Genomic DNA, 18,704 nt, shown 5'->3' with positions numbered 1-18,704 from the left:
GAGAAAAAAGAGAGAGCCTCAAAGGAAAGTTTGATGACATGAAAATGGAGGAAGGTGAGAATGCTACTCAATATGCCTCTAGAATGAAAGAAGTAGTAAGTGCAATAAGGAGTTTGGGTGGTCATTTGGAAGATGATACTATTAATAGAAAATACTTAAAAAAATTTCTCCCCATCTATACTATTAGAGTTTTAGCCATCTGAGAGCTAAGGTGTGTCCCAAGAAATCAACTAACTTTTGAAAGAATAGTAAGGAGACTCACTACTTTTGAGTTATCCAATTTTGATAATTGTAGACCTAAGAATTTTGAATCTACTTTCAAGTATAAGCTATCAATGAAAGATACTAAGGAGGTGAAATCAAAGAAGAAGAGTAGAAATGGAAAAAATACATCTAGTGATAGCAAGACATATGAGGAAGATGTGGAACAATTGGAAGCATTATTGGCCAGAAGATTTCATAGAGGCAAAGGTAAATTCAAAGGTAAACTACCTATCATTTGTTTTAATTGCAATGAAGTAGGACATACTTCTGTAAGGTGTACATAGAAGAAGAACTAAAAAGAAGGAAACAAGTACAAGAACAAAAGATAAGATGATAGTAGAGATTAAAAGGATGAAGGAAAAAGATGCTACATTGTTGAAGAAGATTCTGATGAGAATGATGATGAAGTAGTCTATGTAGCCGTGAAGGATGAGTCAGATGAAGATGAGGCAATGACATTAGTAACCTATGTGAACAAGAATGACAAATGGATCATAGAGAGTGGATGCTCACATCACATAATATGAGACAAAAGTAAGTTTATTACCTTTACCCAATATGATGGAAATAGTGTTAGATTTGGAAATGATGCCTCTTGTCAAATCGAAGGAAAAGGTTATATTAAACTTATAGAGAAAATCTCATGTGATAATGCTTACTATGTTGAAGGATTGAACTACAATTTGTTGATTGTATCACAATTAGTCAATATAGGTTGCAAAGTAGAATTTGGAAACAAAACTTCCAAAATCTATGATACTGATGGAAATCTGATAGGAAAAGGTGAATAAACTAGGAGTAATCTATTTTACCTAGATATGGAAGATGTAACCTATCTTATTATTAGACTTGATGATGTTTGGTTATGGCATAAAAGGCTATGTCATGTTAACTTTGATAATCTGATTGGCATTAGTAAAAAGAGGAAAGTCAGAGGTTTGCCTAAGTTGAAGAAGCCTAAAAATACAAAGTGCAAACAATGTCAACTAGGAAAGATGACCAAGTCAAGTTTCAAAATCAAAACCTACACTTACAAAGAAGTATTAGAGCTAGTCCATATTGACTTATGTGGCCTAATAGAAGTACAAAGCTACTAAGGAGACATATACATAATGCTATTTGTGGATCATTATTCTAGGATGATGACTACCATGTTCTTAAAGAAAAAATCTAATGCATTTCAAATGTTTAAGTGGTATTTGGCTAGGGTTGAGAAGGAAATAGGTAAGAGTTTGAAGTGCTTGAGATTAGACAGAGGAGGAGAGTTTATATCAAAAGAATTTGAGACATTTTGCAATGATAAAGGAATCAAGAGACAAATATCAACACCAAGAACTCCACCTCAGAATGGCATTGCAGAAAGATGGAATAGAATAGTAATAGACTATGTTAAAAATTTGATGATGGAGAAAAATGTATCTCTGAAGTGTTGGAGAGAAGCTGTAAGTACTACTGTTTATACCTTGAATCAAGTACAAGTCAAGAAAGGTACAAATGCAACACCTTTTGAACTATGGTATGGTCACTCACCTAATGTAAAAAAATTCAAAGTGTTTGGTTGTAAATGCTATATTCTTAAAGATACTAGAAATGGCAAGTTTGATGCAAAGAGTGATGAAGACATATTCCTTGGATACTCCACTAGAAGTAAAGCATATAAGTGTTTGAATACCAACACTAACAAGATTGTGGAGAGTGCAAATATAAATTTTGATGAGCATGGAGAAGTCCAAGCTGATGAATCCAAGAAACCAAAAGATTATAGATCTTTTGTATACTTTTATGAAGGAATGCCAACTGAAAATGAAGCTGCTAACCAAGTTGAGAATTAGCAAAAAATTTTAGTATTAGCCAAGTCACAGCCAGTGAATTTTGAGCTACATTCAGATGCTGAGTTGCAAAATGAAGAAAATGTACATTCTGACTTTGAAATTAGTACACATGAAAGAGATAATGAAATACCAAATGTGATGTGCAAAGTGACTCTGATGCTAAAGGACCAAACATGGAGAGAAGGATAGAACCAAGACTATCAAGGTATGTGAGAAGACATCACCTGTAGAAAAAATCATTGGAGACAAGGAAGCTAGACCGATGACAAGGAACAAACTAAGGAATGAATCATGTCTCCTGAGCAAGATTGCACCCAAAATAGTGAAAGATGCACTACAAGATGATAATTGGCATAAAGCTATGGAAGAGGAGATAGATCAAATTGTGAAGAACAAAACTTGGACTCTAGTTCCAAGATTAACTGCTAAAAATGTAATTGGTACTAAATGGATCTTTAGGAGCAAACTTGATGAGAATGGTGAGATAACAAAAACAAGGCTAGACTAGTCTGCAAAGGCTATGCACAAGAAGAAGGACTGGACTATGGGGAAACATTTGCCCCTATTGCAAGAATGAAACAAGTAAGAACACTACTTGCATATGCTACCTATAAAGGTTTCAAAGTCTATCAGATAGATGTAGAGTCTACTTTTCTGAATGGTATACTAGAAGAGGAAGTCTAAATAGAACAACTAAAGGGATTTTTCGATGATAGAAACACGGATATGGTTTGAAAATTGCATAAAAAAATCTATGGTTTGAAGCAAGAACCTAGATCATGGTATGAGAGACTGCATAAATATCTTGTGAAGATAGAATTTGAGAGAACATATGACAACAAAAATCTATACATCAAGGTAAAAAAAGGTAAAGATATTTTGATATCTGAAATCTTTGTTGATGATATAATATTTGGAGGAAAAGATGCTCTATGCAAAGATTTTTCTGATCAAATGAAACATGAGTTTGAGATGTCAATGTTTGGAGAAATCGAATTCTTTGTTGGATTGCAAGTACAGCAATTGAAGCATGGAATATTTGTAACCCAATCAAAATATATCAAGGAGATACTCAAGACATTTTGATTAGAAGACTCAAAACTAGTTAGTACACCAATGGTAATAGGACATAAGTTATCCAAGAATGATGATTTAGCTGAAGTGAATCAGACAATGTATAGATCAATGATTGGAAAGTTGCACTATGTTGTGCATAGCAGACTAGACATTGCATTAGCTATTGGAATAGTGGCAAGATTTTTTGCTAACCCAAGAGAAAATCATCTAATGGCAGTAAAAAGAATACTAAGGTACCTCAAAACAAATGATGAATTTGGCTTGTACTACAAGAGGAGTGAAAATTTTGAGTTGAAAGCCTACATTGATGTAGATTGGTGAGGTAATATTGTTGATAGAAAAAGCACCAGTGGAGGAGCACTTTTCTTAGGTAAAAGATTGATTACTTGGACCAGCAAAAAGAAAAGTTGTACCTCACAATCCATAGCAGAAGCTAAATATGTTGTGCTACTATTAATTGCACTAATATTGTATGGATCAAATATCTATTGCAAAGTATGAAGGAAGAGGTAACTAAACCTATGATACTCTATTGTGATAACAGAAGTGCCATCAACATATCAAAGAATCCTATGATGCATGCCAAAACAAAGCATATTGCAATTAAGTATCACTATGTAAGAGAATTGGTGGAAGATAAGCAAGTGAGAATGAAATATGTCAGTTCAAAGGATGAAATTGTTGACATCTTTACAAAAGCACTACCTAAAGATGCTTTTGAGTATCTTAGAGGTAAATTAGGGATGATACCCCTAGCCAAGGCTACTTGAGAAAAAACAAGATTTCCCTACATGAAATGAGTTGATTGTTGGCATATTACAAATTGATGTAGAGAATATTTACTTTAGGATCATGCCTGAAGTAATTAAAGTGCTAAAGTTCCAAATCAATCACAAGCAAGTTGATAGAGGAAGAAATTGGAGTACCTACAAATACTACACTTGCATGTTAAGATGCTAGGATACTGTATCTTTGACATTGTTGTAAAAGATGGAGAAGTAACAAGAAACTAATAAAAAACATTCAATTTGATAGAGGGAGAAGTAGCAAGAAACTGATCAAATCTACAAGATCAAATGGAAAGAGGGAGAACTAGCTGATACCAGAATAGTACAACATGATCAATGCATATAGAGGGAGAAATAATGTAAGAGGAAGTCAATGAACAGTGGCAATTAGATACATAAAAATACTATTTAGATATGCAAATAGGGAATCATAGCTCAGAGGGAGAAAATAGTACAGACAAGAATCAATCAAAGAAATAGCAGAACAAAGAGTGAGAAGATAGTTTTATTAGCAAAAGAATTTAGAGGGAGTCTTAAGCTAGTTTATGTTGCTAATAGAATGAATAGCTCTGAATAAAGTTTTCTTTTTGGTATTTGATTTATTGTTTTAACCTAGTTAGCATTTTGATAACTTGGTTGATCAATTTGGTTTTCCATCAATGCCAAAGAGGGACATTGTTGGAAATTTGATTGAAAATGAATACTATCAAAGATGGAGATTGTTGCAAAGAAGGAATATGGTTGTTAAAGAATGTTTTCAATCATTGTTTTGTCATTGATATCAAACCTACTATTTGCTGGAATGACAACTGCTTATAAAATCCAAGTACTATCACTTAGTTGATTGATGAAGAGGATTTAATGAACAAGATATAATGAGAGTACCTAAAGGAAAGGTTGAGTTATGGTTTTGTAATGAAGTATAAAGGATCAGTTAAGAAAATGTTAAAATTATGTATTGATAATATACTTGAAGATACAGAGGTTGGCCACACTTAAAAACACTGGAAGAATAAGTTGCAACAAGGTTGTCTGCAAAGCATAACGAAGTTCATTAGTAGGTGCCAAGCAAGCTAGTATGAGCTAAATAGATTTTCAGTTAGTACTAAGCAAAAGAAAAATCTAGTGTGTGTCGAGTGATACAAAAGGAGACGAGTGTGTTTAGGTGCTAAGAAAAGTAATAGGTGTCAAGCATCAGTAACACTTAGTGGATGCTGAGTGAATCAATAGTAGGTGTCGAGCATTAGTAAAATGTAGTTGATGTCGAGTAACATAGTAGGTGCTAAGCACCAAAATTTCAATAGTGTTGAGCTGCTGCATTATTAAAAAATGTCAAAGATTCGTCGAATTTGAGTCGACAAGTTTGTTACCTTGAATTTTGTGAACTAGTCAGAGGATAAGGATTATAAGCTGGTGGCATAGAATTTTAGATAAACCATTTTTAGGTGAATTCAAGAGGATTCTTCATGATGTTTCTAAAAGGAGTAAGATATGGATTAGATTCAATGAATCCTACCTAATCCATTTGAACTAAAATTAAAGGAGGGAAGAATCAAGTGGGAAAAGTACTTTTAGACTTCTATTTAAGGAGTCATAGGCCAAGAAACAAGAGTGGTTGGGGTGCCACAATGAAAAGTTGCTAAAGAATGTCAAGGAGAACATGAAGGAAGAATAGAGCTTAGAGACTTTACTTTGACATGTGAACATAAAGGAAATTGCACTGGTACATTGAGTATGAAGACTGAAGAGGACAAAGCTTGAAGGAGGAAAAGCTGTCAGAGCTACAGAGATAGAAAGCTAGACAAAATTGTGAAGAGTTGAACTATGATCTAAAATCTATAAGTTAAGTTGTGATTTGTATTAGGTCAAAAGCCCTTGTTGTTACTCTCTAACAATTGTGCAAGCTCGGGTAAAAATCCTATAGACTTAGGTTGGTTTAACAACCATTTGTAAATCCTTTAACAAGGTGACATTTCAAGTGAATGTTCTAAAGTCCTCTAACCAGGCCCACTTCTAATAGGGTGGTTAAATCTTTTAACCAGGTCACATTTAATAGTGTGTTATAGCCTTTAATAGGGCAGGCCTTTCACAGCGTATCACTTCAGAAGAGTGAGAATTGAGTAACATGTTATTGGTGGTTTTTCTCAAATTGGGTTTCCATGTAAATCATTGTGTTATGTGTTGATCTTTCATGTATGTTGATTTACAGTAACATACTAAGTAGGAAAGTTTAAGCTTGGATGCATGAACAGTTTAATAGGCTCACTTTAATTGAAAAAAAAAGGGTTTTAATTGGACATTTAGACCTTGAATAACTGATTTACCCCAACTCTCAGTTATTCTAAAGCATTTCTAACAAATACAAAAGATAGATTGCAGATATCTTTATGAAGCCTTTTCCTAAAGATACATTTGAGTACTGAAAATGTATGCTTGGGGTTATGCCCTTGTCTACTTTTGACTAGATGATGCATACATTGCATTGGTCTAGTAGTACAGAGCACTATTGTTTATCTATAATGAATACTAATGCTTCCTGTATGGGGTAGTATCTGTGATGAGAAGAGCCATCAAGGACTCTTGATAGTTGGCTTAGAACAATTTCTTTGGACACTTGAGCTGATTAAAGACTTTGAGAAGATGATTGACATAATGAAGCCTTTTTCATTGATGTCAATGGTGGAGAATTATATATGAAAAAAATGTCCTACGAATGAGGAAGAAGTGTCTCCTATGTATGGGGGAGAGATTGCATAAAAAATCCTATGTATTTATGGGGGGAAGTGTTATAATGGGGGAAAGTGATTGATAGAAAGGAGAGAAGCTATGAAAAATTGATTTCCATCCATGTAATTTGTTCTTGAAAGATAGAATGTCAACAATTGATGTCAAACCTAAGAAATATAAAGCATAGACATAACAATACTCTAGTGGATTTCATATTTGATTGATGAAGAGGATTTGAAATAAAGAGAACAATAATAGCAGTAGAGTTTGATTTGGTATTCTTGGAAATTAGATGTTTTTCATTTATGTTTTCATCAATGCCAAAGGGGGAGATTGTTAGCATGAATATTGATGATGTTCATTTGGGGGAGTATCCTAAGAATTTATAGAGAACTTGGGAAATTTCTTGGCATGATTGATAAGTTACATACATGACTGTGTTGGTCATTGATGTCAACATAGCATTGTTTCTGCAAAGATTGGTAGAGTAGTAGATAGAGAATTAGGTTGTATAGTGTGTTGATGATAATTTCAAGCATAGTTAAGGACATATTCTATAATTTATCCTAATGAAATATATAAGTGCACATATAGATAGTCAAAGATATATAGAAGATATGCTTGATTTATAGAATAGAAAGCAAATAGAGTGCCTAATAAGTGGTTTTTAATGATTGAGTTGTATCTCTTTAGTTAGAAAGTCATAGTGGTAGCCTGATGATGACATCAATGAGTGTGGAAGGTCTGAGGTCACACATGTGAGAAGTTGTAAAGACTATGAGCTGATAGTAATTTGTAATTATGAAAAGATGTAAAGTTTTGTAATATCTTAATAAGGTCCTATTATAATTAGTTGGGAAATTCTCAAGGTTGACTTAAGGAATTATTTTGAAGACTAGGTATAAAGGAAGGCTAGTTTCCTTGTGATGATGTGTGAATTTGATAAGTGATATACAAAGTATTTGGTAAGTGAAAGTAAGTGATTGATGGGATTATTGGATGCAAAGTTGGTGATTTGGTATCGAGATTAGAAGAAGATAAGTCTGGTTAGAGGATAGAGAAGGAGCTATATATTTCTATTATTTTTGAATGGATAATACATAGATCAGTTGGACAGTGAGTTCAATGGTCTTGCCCATGAAGTTGTTTGGGTAATGGGTCCATTTGCCTTCTACAACTCCTAATAGGGTTGGAATCTCCTAATAGGTATTCAAAGTCTCCTAATAGGGACTGATCTGTACTTAATGTATTTTATTAGCTCTTGATAGATTCCATCCTCTAATAAGGAACATTTATATTTGTACACCATTTTATGGGTATCATCCCCACTAGGGTTTTCCCTCTAAACAAGGGTTTCCCAAGTTAACATATCTGGTGTTATTGTGTTTGAGTATCTTGTTATGGTTGCTGATTATATTGCTCACATGTTCAAGGATTAAATAGATTGATAAATGTTTTAATAGTTGGATAACTGATTCACCCCCCTCTCTTAGTTATCTTGGTGGAATTTACTTTCTAACATGTATGATAGGGTGCACTCTCCATACAATTTTCTTCCTTCTTCCAAACAAAGTTTCAATTACTTAATGCAAATATCAAGTGTTTGCAAATAATTTCTAACATTTGTGTATACTATATCAAATAAGTATTCATCATGATTTATCAGTGTTTGGTTTACTGCTACTTCTGATAAATGAGTAAACTCATTATCAAAAGTAGTCATCATTTCCATTACTCTCTGTTGGGGATTAGATTTTATAATCCTAATTGATATAACCTTCTACAACTTGCTAGAGACATCTCCCAAAGTTCTTTCAAGACTTTTTACCTTCCTATTCTTCTCAAATAGTTTTCTCAAAGATGATATTAGGCCTAGTTGATCATTGTCATTTCTAGATAAATTATTTTTTAAGGTTGACTCTAGTGAAGATTTTCCTTTCTTTGGTGTTTGTAGTAAGATATCTGCCTCATGCTAAAATACCACTTTATCAAATTTTGTCTCTATGTTCTTGAGTTGAGCTAAAAATACAAATTATTGCAATATTACCCTCTAATTAACTTTGATAGGGTCTTGTTTCCTCTTCTAATATTTCTCTTCCTTCTTCTATTCTTTTTTTATTCTTCAACTTTCCTTTTCCTTTTCTCTTCTTATTTCTTCTTCATTGCTCCTTTTCTCTTCCTCATCTTCAGAGTTGGTGTAGCTAACCAAAATTCCAAAAACAAATTGTCCATAATCCTTAAAAGGATCTTACTTTTTTGTATCATTGGTAATTCTAATACTATCCACTTGCATGGTATTAGTAACAATAGCTACCTGCAGTGTTGACTTAGTCATTATTGTATCCATCCAACCTTTGCCACTGATATTGCTACTAATATTAGTACTACATATGTCTCTAGTAAGGCTAATGTTACTACTAGATGCTTAGTTAATGATGTATTCTCTACTACTGTAGGTAGTACTCACCCTAAATCCTTTCTTACTTGTTCAGAGCTAGGTGTAGAGGTCATGAACCTAATAATTTCTTATTCAGTTTCCTTGTTTACTTATTCATAGTTTCCACACATCAATAATATTTATATTCTCTTATTCCTCAATAGGGGATCAATACCCTTCATTATTATTTCAAGTTCTTCATCACTATTTAATTCACATAAATTTCTTATCTTATTCTCTCTAATTCCCATATCCTCATAAGCAACCCTTCTCTTTCTATTATACAATATTTAATATAAATATTTTGGTATTTATTTATGAATATCCTCACATCTTTTCTTTATTAATATCATGTGTCTTACAACTGCATTCTCTAACTGTAGTCTATCCATGTTGTTATACAAATCATAAAACTTGTTCAGCTGTATAAAATTACAATTATCTATAATTGTAACATTTAAAGCTTAAACCTTTGGTTTCCAAGGCCTTTTACTAGACAATGTCTTTGTCTCTTCCTTTTCCTTCTCTACGTTTCTTATCTTTGTTTCCTCTTCTTTTGATTCATCATATTCTACTACTTCCAAAGTTTTTCCTTCTTTTTCCCGATCCACTTGACATTTGTTTTGTCTTTTTCTTTGAAAGAGGATCCACTTTGTCTTGTTTAATCTCAGTTAACATCACATATCTCCTAGTTCTAGGTGGGGTAATTATTTGAAATTTTGTGATACTAACTTCTCCTTCTTTATTTTTCCCTTTTTATGTTGATGGTACAAATTTTGGTTTCACTTAAGATATTGTTGCATATGGTGCACTTGTCAATGGTCCAACTACCATGACACCTTGTAATAATCCAACATCAACTAGTAGTAGTTTAGCCATTAATACCCCAATTTGACCATTTTCTCATGTCTCCATAGAAATTCCCGTTTCTTCTCTATATTTCTCTCTTGTCATAACAAATTCTTTCAAGATTGCATCAATCTTCTTGTCTACTTTCTTCTTAACTTCTTTGTCATGAAGTTCATTATGAACTTCCTTAAATTTCTCTTCATAGGTGCTTAATCTAGTACAATACTTGTCTCTTTCAAAATCCAATATTGTCTATGTATATCCTTCTATCATTTCTTTAGTCATTTAATATCTCATAGGATCAATGAATTTGACTCTAGGTTGAATTTCTTCCATACATGTTACATCAGTCTCTACCATAAAAAAAATGTCATTTTTGTATTTCTCAACCAAAAGTGGTGGTATTTTGAATCTTTATTTCATTTTTGATTGAAAATTTTTCATCATCCTTGTAATATCATCTACCATTTTCTCCTTTGATTAATTCTTGTAGTAATGAGTTACCATGCCCATAGTGCACTTATCGGCGTCCCATTCATGATTAGCCATACCAGGAAACCTTCTAGTCACTTGGAGGAGTAGATGTGTTAATAATGGTTCAAATCTGAATATTACATTCTTTTTCCTTTTTATTCTATCTATATTATCTAATAAGTGTTGGCTTACAATTTCACACATATTGACTTTTACTCTATTCATAGTCATCAAGTAAGTTGTATGGATGAATCTAGTAGGCAGTGAGTTTAGTCTAGAAATATGATTCATCTTGTAGTTAATGATTTTTTTTATTAACATTACTTCTATTTTAGTTATCAGGTCTAATCTGATGTTCCTTCCATCATATTTAGTCTTAATGCTAGTTTCTAACATTTTCTTACATTATTCTCATTTATTGGATTACAACCTTCATTACTCAAACCAATAAGATTCTAGATCAACTCATTATCCATCATAACTAGAATATCACTTACCCAAAACATATCCTCATGATTTCTTCTCATAATGATTCTACTCCACTCATGGTTATTGAAGTCTATGTAAACAATGGGTAAAAGCACAAACCTATGTCACCCTTTTATAAATGAAAAGGCTAACAAAAGTATAATTGTTCAACTTCAATGATATAAAATTGGTATTATTATTTAGAATTTAAAAATGAAGTAAACTAATGAAATGTGTAGAAATGGAAGAAGTTTAGGGTTATAATTTTCAATAATTATTTGGAATAGGAATTGATGTATTTTCCTAATTTTTGTAGATGATTTTTTAGTTGCTGAAAATTAAGGGTCTAGTTTCCACCACAAAACTATGTAGAAATAAACTTATTTGCCTTTGATCTTAGACTATGTTATAGATAACATATATAGCTAGAACAATCAAAAATAAAAAAATTCTTTAGACCTATATTTTCTCTTTTATAATGATTCAAATTTCAAATCATCCAAAATCAATAGTTTTTATCTCCCACCACATTTTTCAAAATAAATCTATTCTAACTAGAAGAAAATTTATAGATTCTAAAAGAGGACACTCTCCTCTAAAATGTAATATTATTTTGAATTTTTTTAATATTATTTAATATTTTTTCTTTCTCAAAATTGACATCATTTCAAATGTTAAAATATGTGCTTGTAGAATTTTTTAATTACAATATACTATATCTAGTTAAAACACTATAAACTCTACATGAGAATATTCTTGACTTTGAGCTCTAAAAAATAGTGTTTATATGTTATTAAAAAAATATCATAAAAATAGTAAGAGTTATTGAAACCCCATTTTTTTGAAATAATTTCATTTCTCTAGTAATTGGATACAAATTAGTATAAAACACACATTTAATAGACATTTCCAATTGGAAAACTGTGAGACCATATATAACTTAGGTAGAATAAATTTATCTAGACCATATGTTTGACTAAAATTGACTTTTAGATAGAAATACTCAAATTTAGTCATTCTCATAAGTCAGCCTAAAAGGTGACATAGATTTGTACTTTTACCCACATATGCTTGACTGTGTTCAAGTCATTCCAATGTTCAAACCCTTGTTTCAAAGATAGATCACTATTACAACCTAGGTCTAAGTCTTGATGAATGTCACTATCACTAATTCTCTCAAACTTGAAATAAATTTACTCTTCTAATATCCTCGATGTGTAATATATTGTGGGGAATTTGTAAACAAGATCCAAGGGGATCATCTTCAAAAGAGACATATGTGTGCTTCTTGAATTTGTATCTAGGCCTCTCACTTACATCATATGTTGTAGGATTTTCCATATTTAAAATTAATATAGCAAATAGAAATTGGACATGATAAATACCTCATTTTTTTAGAACTAGGGCTTACCTCAATTTTCACTTGAAAATTCCTTTAATTTTCCCTTAAATTTTCTCTAGAGCTATCCATTATCTCTTGCATAATCTAATGGTACTCAATGACTTTATTTTGACCCTTCAATCACTTTCAATTCGTTACTACATTAATTATTTAAGTACACAATCAACAAAAAGTTGTTTTTGATTACTAAGAAATTCAATTTCCTTTGTGCACTTAACCATAGTTTCTACACATCACATTATACCTTATACAAACAATGCATATCTTAACTCACTCTCTAACATCTCTTCTACCTTTCTAATGCTCGATCATTTATAAAAGTGCTTAATTTAAATAAAGATGAATCAATCACTACAACTAATTTCAATCTGCCTTCAAGTGCTTCATTTGATTGCTATATCAACACTACATCTGAACTTGATGGATCTTTATCTTTGACAAACACTTTCTTGAATTCTTCTACATGTTCCCTTGGACTATCTTTCTGACTATCACTATTGCTATCATTCCTTCAAGCATTTTTGTTATATTTCTTCTAAAATATAGATTTCTTATCTTGTTCCTCATATCCATTCTATAGATTCTTGCTATATGACCAAAGTTGTTGCACAATTGGTATGTTGGAGAATTATTTCCAAATCTAGATCTAGCTTGGTTAATAGGAGCTCTACAATTTCTTACAATATGTCCAAGGATGTTGCATTTGTAAGATACAATGTTGTTTCTTTCTCCATTATTTCCTTCTTTAGATCTTCTTTTGGTAGGGTTAGTACCTCTAAACATTTTACTATTGCTATTACTATTCTAAAATTTAGGTTTCTTACAATTAACTTCTCTATGACCAAAACTGTGACAATTATAATAATAAAAATTAGAGAATATTTTAAATGAATTATCTGTACAATCTCTAGTCATATGACCAACTTCATTTCATGCCCAACATCTACCTTTGAATGCATATCTCACTTCTTGAGGTGATTCATCTTTCTCATGTTGCATATGTTAATTAACTTGTTTAGGTTTCTTGACTTGCTCAACCTCCTTAGGTGCATTATCAGATTGATTTGACTCAATCTTATTTAGATCTTCTTTATGTTGAATAGGCTAATGAATTTTAGGATTAGGCTCTTTTCTAGCTTCACATTTCTTATCTAATTTTTCTTCAATAAATATCCAAGATGAGTCTTATCATAAGAAGGCCTCTGAAAATAAATTTGTTCATCAATCTTCTCATTGCTAGAATATAATTTCTCAAGTTGTTACTTGGACTGCATTAACTCTCCTTTCACAATAATATTGTACTTCTCAAGCTCTACATATTAAAACTTAGTAGATTCAAGATTAGATGTAACTTTAGTAAGATTAGATCTTAGATCTACATTCTTATATTTCAAATCTAACTTAATTTTTCTATCATTGATGTAGGAGCATACTGTGGTGTAAGGACAATCCTGTATCACCCAAAAATATTCTTAATATTAGTTTCTATTTAAAGTTTTCTCATTTTTGTATACCCATTTGGGTCAAATAGAGATTCCAACTCTCATAGTTCCACTATTGGTTTTCTAGGTTAGAGTTTTTGACCACCTTGGGATATGTACCAATGTAGAAAATATGTTATTTTGTAATTGAACCATAATTATGATGATTTATAGGGTGTAATTTGGAGGGATGATTATACTTTTCATTTAAAGAACTCTAGAAAAAGAATTAAGTCAAAAGGCTTTATGGTTTGAAAGTTATTGCAGTTTTAAGTTGCATGTAGACCACCTAAGAGCACTTCAAAGTCAAATTTGAGGCACTAAATGGCCTTGTATAGGCCCAAAAAAGTGGGATGAACAAAGCTCCTCCATAGGGCTATAGAGAACTTGGAGAGATTTCAAGAAATGTAAACAGTTCGTCAATTAGAGTCCCAGATCAAAAGTTATGCCTCCCGGAAGTTGGACTACCATTTTTGAATTCTTCTAATTTTAAACTAACTTCTGAAATTTTTTCTAGAACCTTCGATTTTGGCGGTGGATTCCAAATGGCTTATTCTAAAATGTATTCCTAACCCTAAACCTAATTTGGTTTACTTAAGGACATTTCAGACATTGTAAAGGCAGTTTTTGGTGGAGTTTAGGAAAAGGTACTATGAGAAATATTTTCTCTAGAATCTGATAACGTTTTAAGCCCATAGGGCATGTTGGGGAGTCTACTTTTTTTTAAAAGAATGTAATAGCATATCATTTTTGATAATAATATTCCCCCTTTCCTGTTGTATTCATTTTTGTCTTGGATTGTGCCCTCATCAATCATCTTTCTTTAGGCTTAATTTCAAATAAAAAATCTTTAGTTCATTCTTTAGGATCTCATTTACTTTCTTGAATATTGAAACTTCATCATTGTCCTTGATATGTTGTTTAGGCTCTTTCTTGAATTTGAGATAATCAATTGTATCTTTCATCTTTCCAATGTAGTCCTTTGCATCTTCATGTCTTTCTTTCAAAGTGTCTCTTTCTTTAGTCATAATATCAATATGTTGAAGAGCTTCTTCTATCTTCTTGTGCAACTGTTCCATATCCATAGGGATCTTACTCAATTTGTTAAGCCTTCTCTAAGTAACTATGCAGGTGAGGGTGGGGGGTGGAGGATGAGTTAGTATTTTATAAACTTTAGCCCAAAATTGGATATTATTAACAATATTATAACTTGGTTATGAAAGAAAACTAACTATGTTGAATAGTGAACATAACCATGAAATAAGAGAACTCATTACACCATATTATTTTAACCAAGGGAAGCCTGGCCAAAGGAAAACCCTAGTGGAGATGGTACCCACAAAATGATCCACTAATAAAAACTATATTGTGAAAGATATTGACCCTATTATGAGTCTATTATATTTGTATACTATCTCGGTCCTTGTTAGAGGGCTAGGCCTTGTTAGAAGTCCCAACCCTATTAGAAGTTGTTATATACATATACACAATGTATGCAAGATGATCTCACTTCCCAAACATGCAATAGACAATATAGTTCATTGAATACAAAGAAATAGGCACAAAAACCTCTGTACACTTCTACTGATATCTTCAATGTATGATATTGCCTTTTCTGCTCATAGAATTCACATTCCTCTAATCATAGATCAAAATTCACATCATAGATTTTTATATCAATATAGCATATTTCCACAATCACTTTCTCTTTAAACTTCACATTTAGAATCTTACCTTTATACCTTGCTAATTACAATTTATCTACCCAGTCATCCTTCATGACTTTATACACTTTATAAAATACAAAATTACTTTTTATAGCTCAGCGTTAACATCTATGATTTAATCCCTAATTATTTAAGTAATTATTTCATAAGTAAAATAATTCCTTAACCTAAACATTACTCTTTCTCACTTTGTTATGCTTGTATATTGTTGTAATTGGTAATCTATCCATAAATTTCTCTATACTATCTATACTAAATTATGCACTCGCATACATCATCATCATGATTTTAGTTACCCATGCCTAACCCTACATGTTTCCATGATATGCTTGTGAAGATCGACAACAAAAACTCTATATGTTCTTCCAGATAAATTGCATGATACTTACACAATTTTCTTAGCATAATTGTCATAACTAAATCTCTATGAGCTTCCCTCTTCACATAGCTAATATATTTCCATAAATGACAAAATATAATAGTAGGTTTGATCTATAAAGTACAACTCACTTTTTACATTTAGATCTCCATACACTTATTTTCTACCTTCATGGGTTGGCCTTGATTCACATCTCTATCATTGATCTTCTTGGCATTTCCGCAAGTGATCACTCATCACACTTCACCTCTATTGTTCTACTCTTCACAAATTCTCCTTAGGATCAATCAACTACAAAAAAACCTTAAAATTCATCTCTTATGCTTCCTTAAATAGATAATTTTGATCTTTTTCTACTTAAACATCATTATTGATCTCAAGGTTAGGTTATATTCATCAAATCCTTCCATATTTTTGTTCTTTTCCTTCTTCTAGAAACTTCTATTCAAATCCTTGCCTTTGATCACTTAACAAACTCTCCTCATGAATTAAATACGAAAACTCATCAATCCTTATCTTTCACGTGCTTTGACTAATTCAAAATTCCAATTGTGTCAGCCTCAAATTTGAATCTTTCAAAAACTATTACTTTTTTTGTCACTTAATAATCATTGTTCTCTTCTGCTCAGTCATCACTATGTATCTCAACATACACTATACTTTCTCCCTTGGCATTAATAGGATCACTAGACCATTAGTTATCTTGGTCGGTACTAACACTTCATACATTTTCTTGTCAATAACTAACAATTAGCTTGAACTATTTTTTTGACTTCTACTTAAGCTCCTTAATCTTCTACTTCAGGTCCTTTATTGACCCTAAAATGTTGATACTCATTTCAAGTTTTATCTTTATCCAACTATTTTTTTCTTCAGTTCATGTATTTATTGAATAGTCTTGTTAAGGACTAACTTATCAAGTGCCCATTATATTCCATGATACTTAACTTCTCATCACTTCAATAGGTGCCCATTGTATTTCCATGATACTTAACTTCTCATCACTTCAACCTTTCACAAGGTCATCTCATGATCTCTTCTTTTCAGATCCTCTTCATCAATCAAATTATATGGCACTCTATACTATTAGTAAATGTCTTTCTAGTAGGTTTGACACTTTGTCTTACAGTGTCAAACCAATAGGTTTAACATCAATGACAACATAAGAATTTCTCCAATTGTAGTTTCAACAGTCTCCCTCTTTGACATTGATGGAAATACCACTCATATTTCACCAGTTGCCATGCAATCAAAAAATATTCAATACTATTTTATCAACTCCCTCCATTTTTTTGTTTTCTCTTTCTTAGTTTCATTCTAATTCTCATCCATGTAGTCTCAAGATGCTCCCTCTATCAGCTTAGTACATACTCTTTCTTTGTAGTAGTACCTCAAGTCATGCTAACATGTGTAGAAACATATGTCCCCATCTTGACAACAATCATTCTCTCTACGTAACTTCTCTCCCTTAGTATATATCATTTTATGGTAACATGATCTTACTTTGCCTCTTTAATTGAGCAATTCTTTATGGTAACTTACCTCTTAGATACTCATAATTATCTATAGGTAATGTCTTTGTGAATATCTCAGCTAAATTTTCTTTTGTGTTCAAAAATTCTAGTCTCACTTCTTTTTCTTGTACCAACTCTCTCAAGTAATGGTACTTGATCTCAATATGCTTAGTCTTTATTTGCATCACAATATTTTTTGATATCTTTATAGAACATTTTTTATCACACTATATCATAATAGGTTCAATAATTTCTTCATTCCTTTCAACAATTGCTTGATCCATACAATATTTGAACAATTCATTACTACAACAACATAATTGGCCTATGCTATAGATTGTGAAATATAGTTATGTTTCTTGATTGTCCATGAGATAAATCTTCTTCCTAAAAAGAAAGATCCTCCACTTGTTCTCTTCTTTTATTCAATATTTCTTGCCCAATTAGCATCTATATAAAAATTCAACTCTAATTTATCACTTCTATTGTATCATAGGCCATAGTCTTCTATTTCTTCTAGGTATCATAGTATCCTTTTCACTATCACCATATGATTTTCTCTAGGATTAGAAGAGAATATAGAAAAAAATCCAAAAACTAATACAATGTTAGGTCTACTATGTACAACATATTGTAGTTTATAGTCATTAACATGTATAATTTTTGATGACCCTTAGTAGAATTATCATTGTTCGACAATTTTTGTCCAATCACCATAGGTGTTCAAATTGGTTTTGATTCTTCCATACCTAAAGCCTTCAAAATTACTTTGATATATTTTGATTAAGTGATGAAAATAACTTTATTCATCTGATACACTTGTAATCCAACAAAGAATTTAATCTCTAAAACTATTGAGATTTCAAACTCCTTTTTGATCAGGAAATGACTTTCTTAATAAATCTTTTCCTTCAAATATGATATCATTTTTTGAAAACAATTATTCAATTGTATGTTGTCTTTTATGATACAAAAAATGTCAAGGCTTTACTAAGTAGTTAGTGATATCCAAGCTCACTTGGGTGTCAAAGATAGTTTCCTATATATGTTGAGCATTCAATTATAACCAAGTTTAGATACAATATTGACTAAGCTCAGTCAATTAATGAAGTGAAGTCTGTATCAACTGAGCTCAGTCTATTATCAAAGGAAATTCAACATGAAGTTAGTATTGACTAAATTGGGTATGTTAACATTAGAACTTCTATGTTAGCTAAGTACTCAATTTTGTATTAATCAATTGTTAGCATATTAAGTCTGATAAATTTATTGGTTAATACAAGCT

The sequence above is a fragment of the Cupressus sempervirens genome, chromosome 2, assembly GCF_028749045.1.
Source record: "Cupressus sempervirens isolate cs-2001-9-10 chromosome 2, ASM2874904v1, whole genome shotgun sequence".
Lineage (NCBI taxonomy): Eukaryota > Viridiplantae > Streptophyta > Pinopsida > Cupressales > Cupressaceae > Cupressus > Cupressus sempervirens.
The sequence above is the reverse complement of the archived record's forward strand: the minus strand, read 5'-3'. Positions refer to the sequence as shown.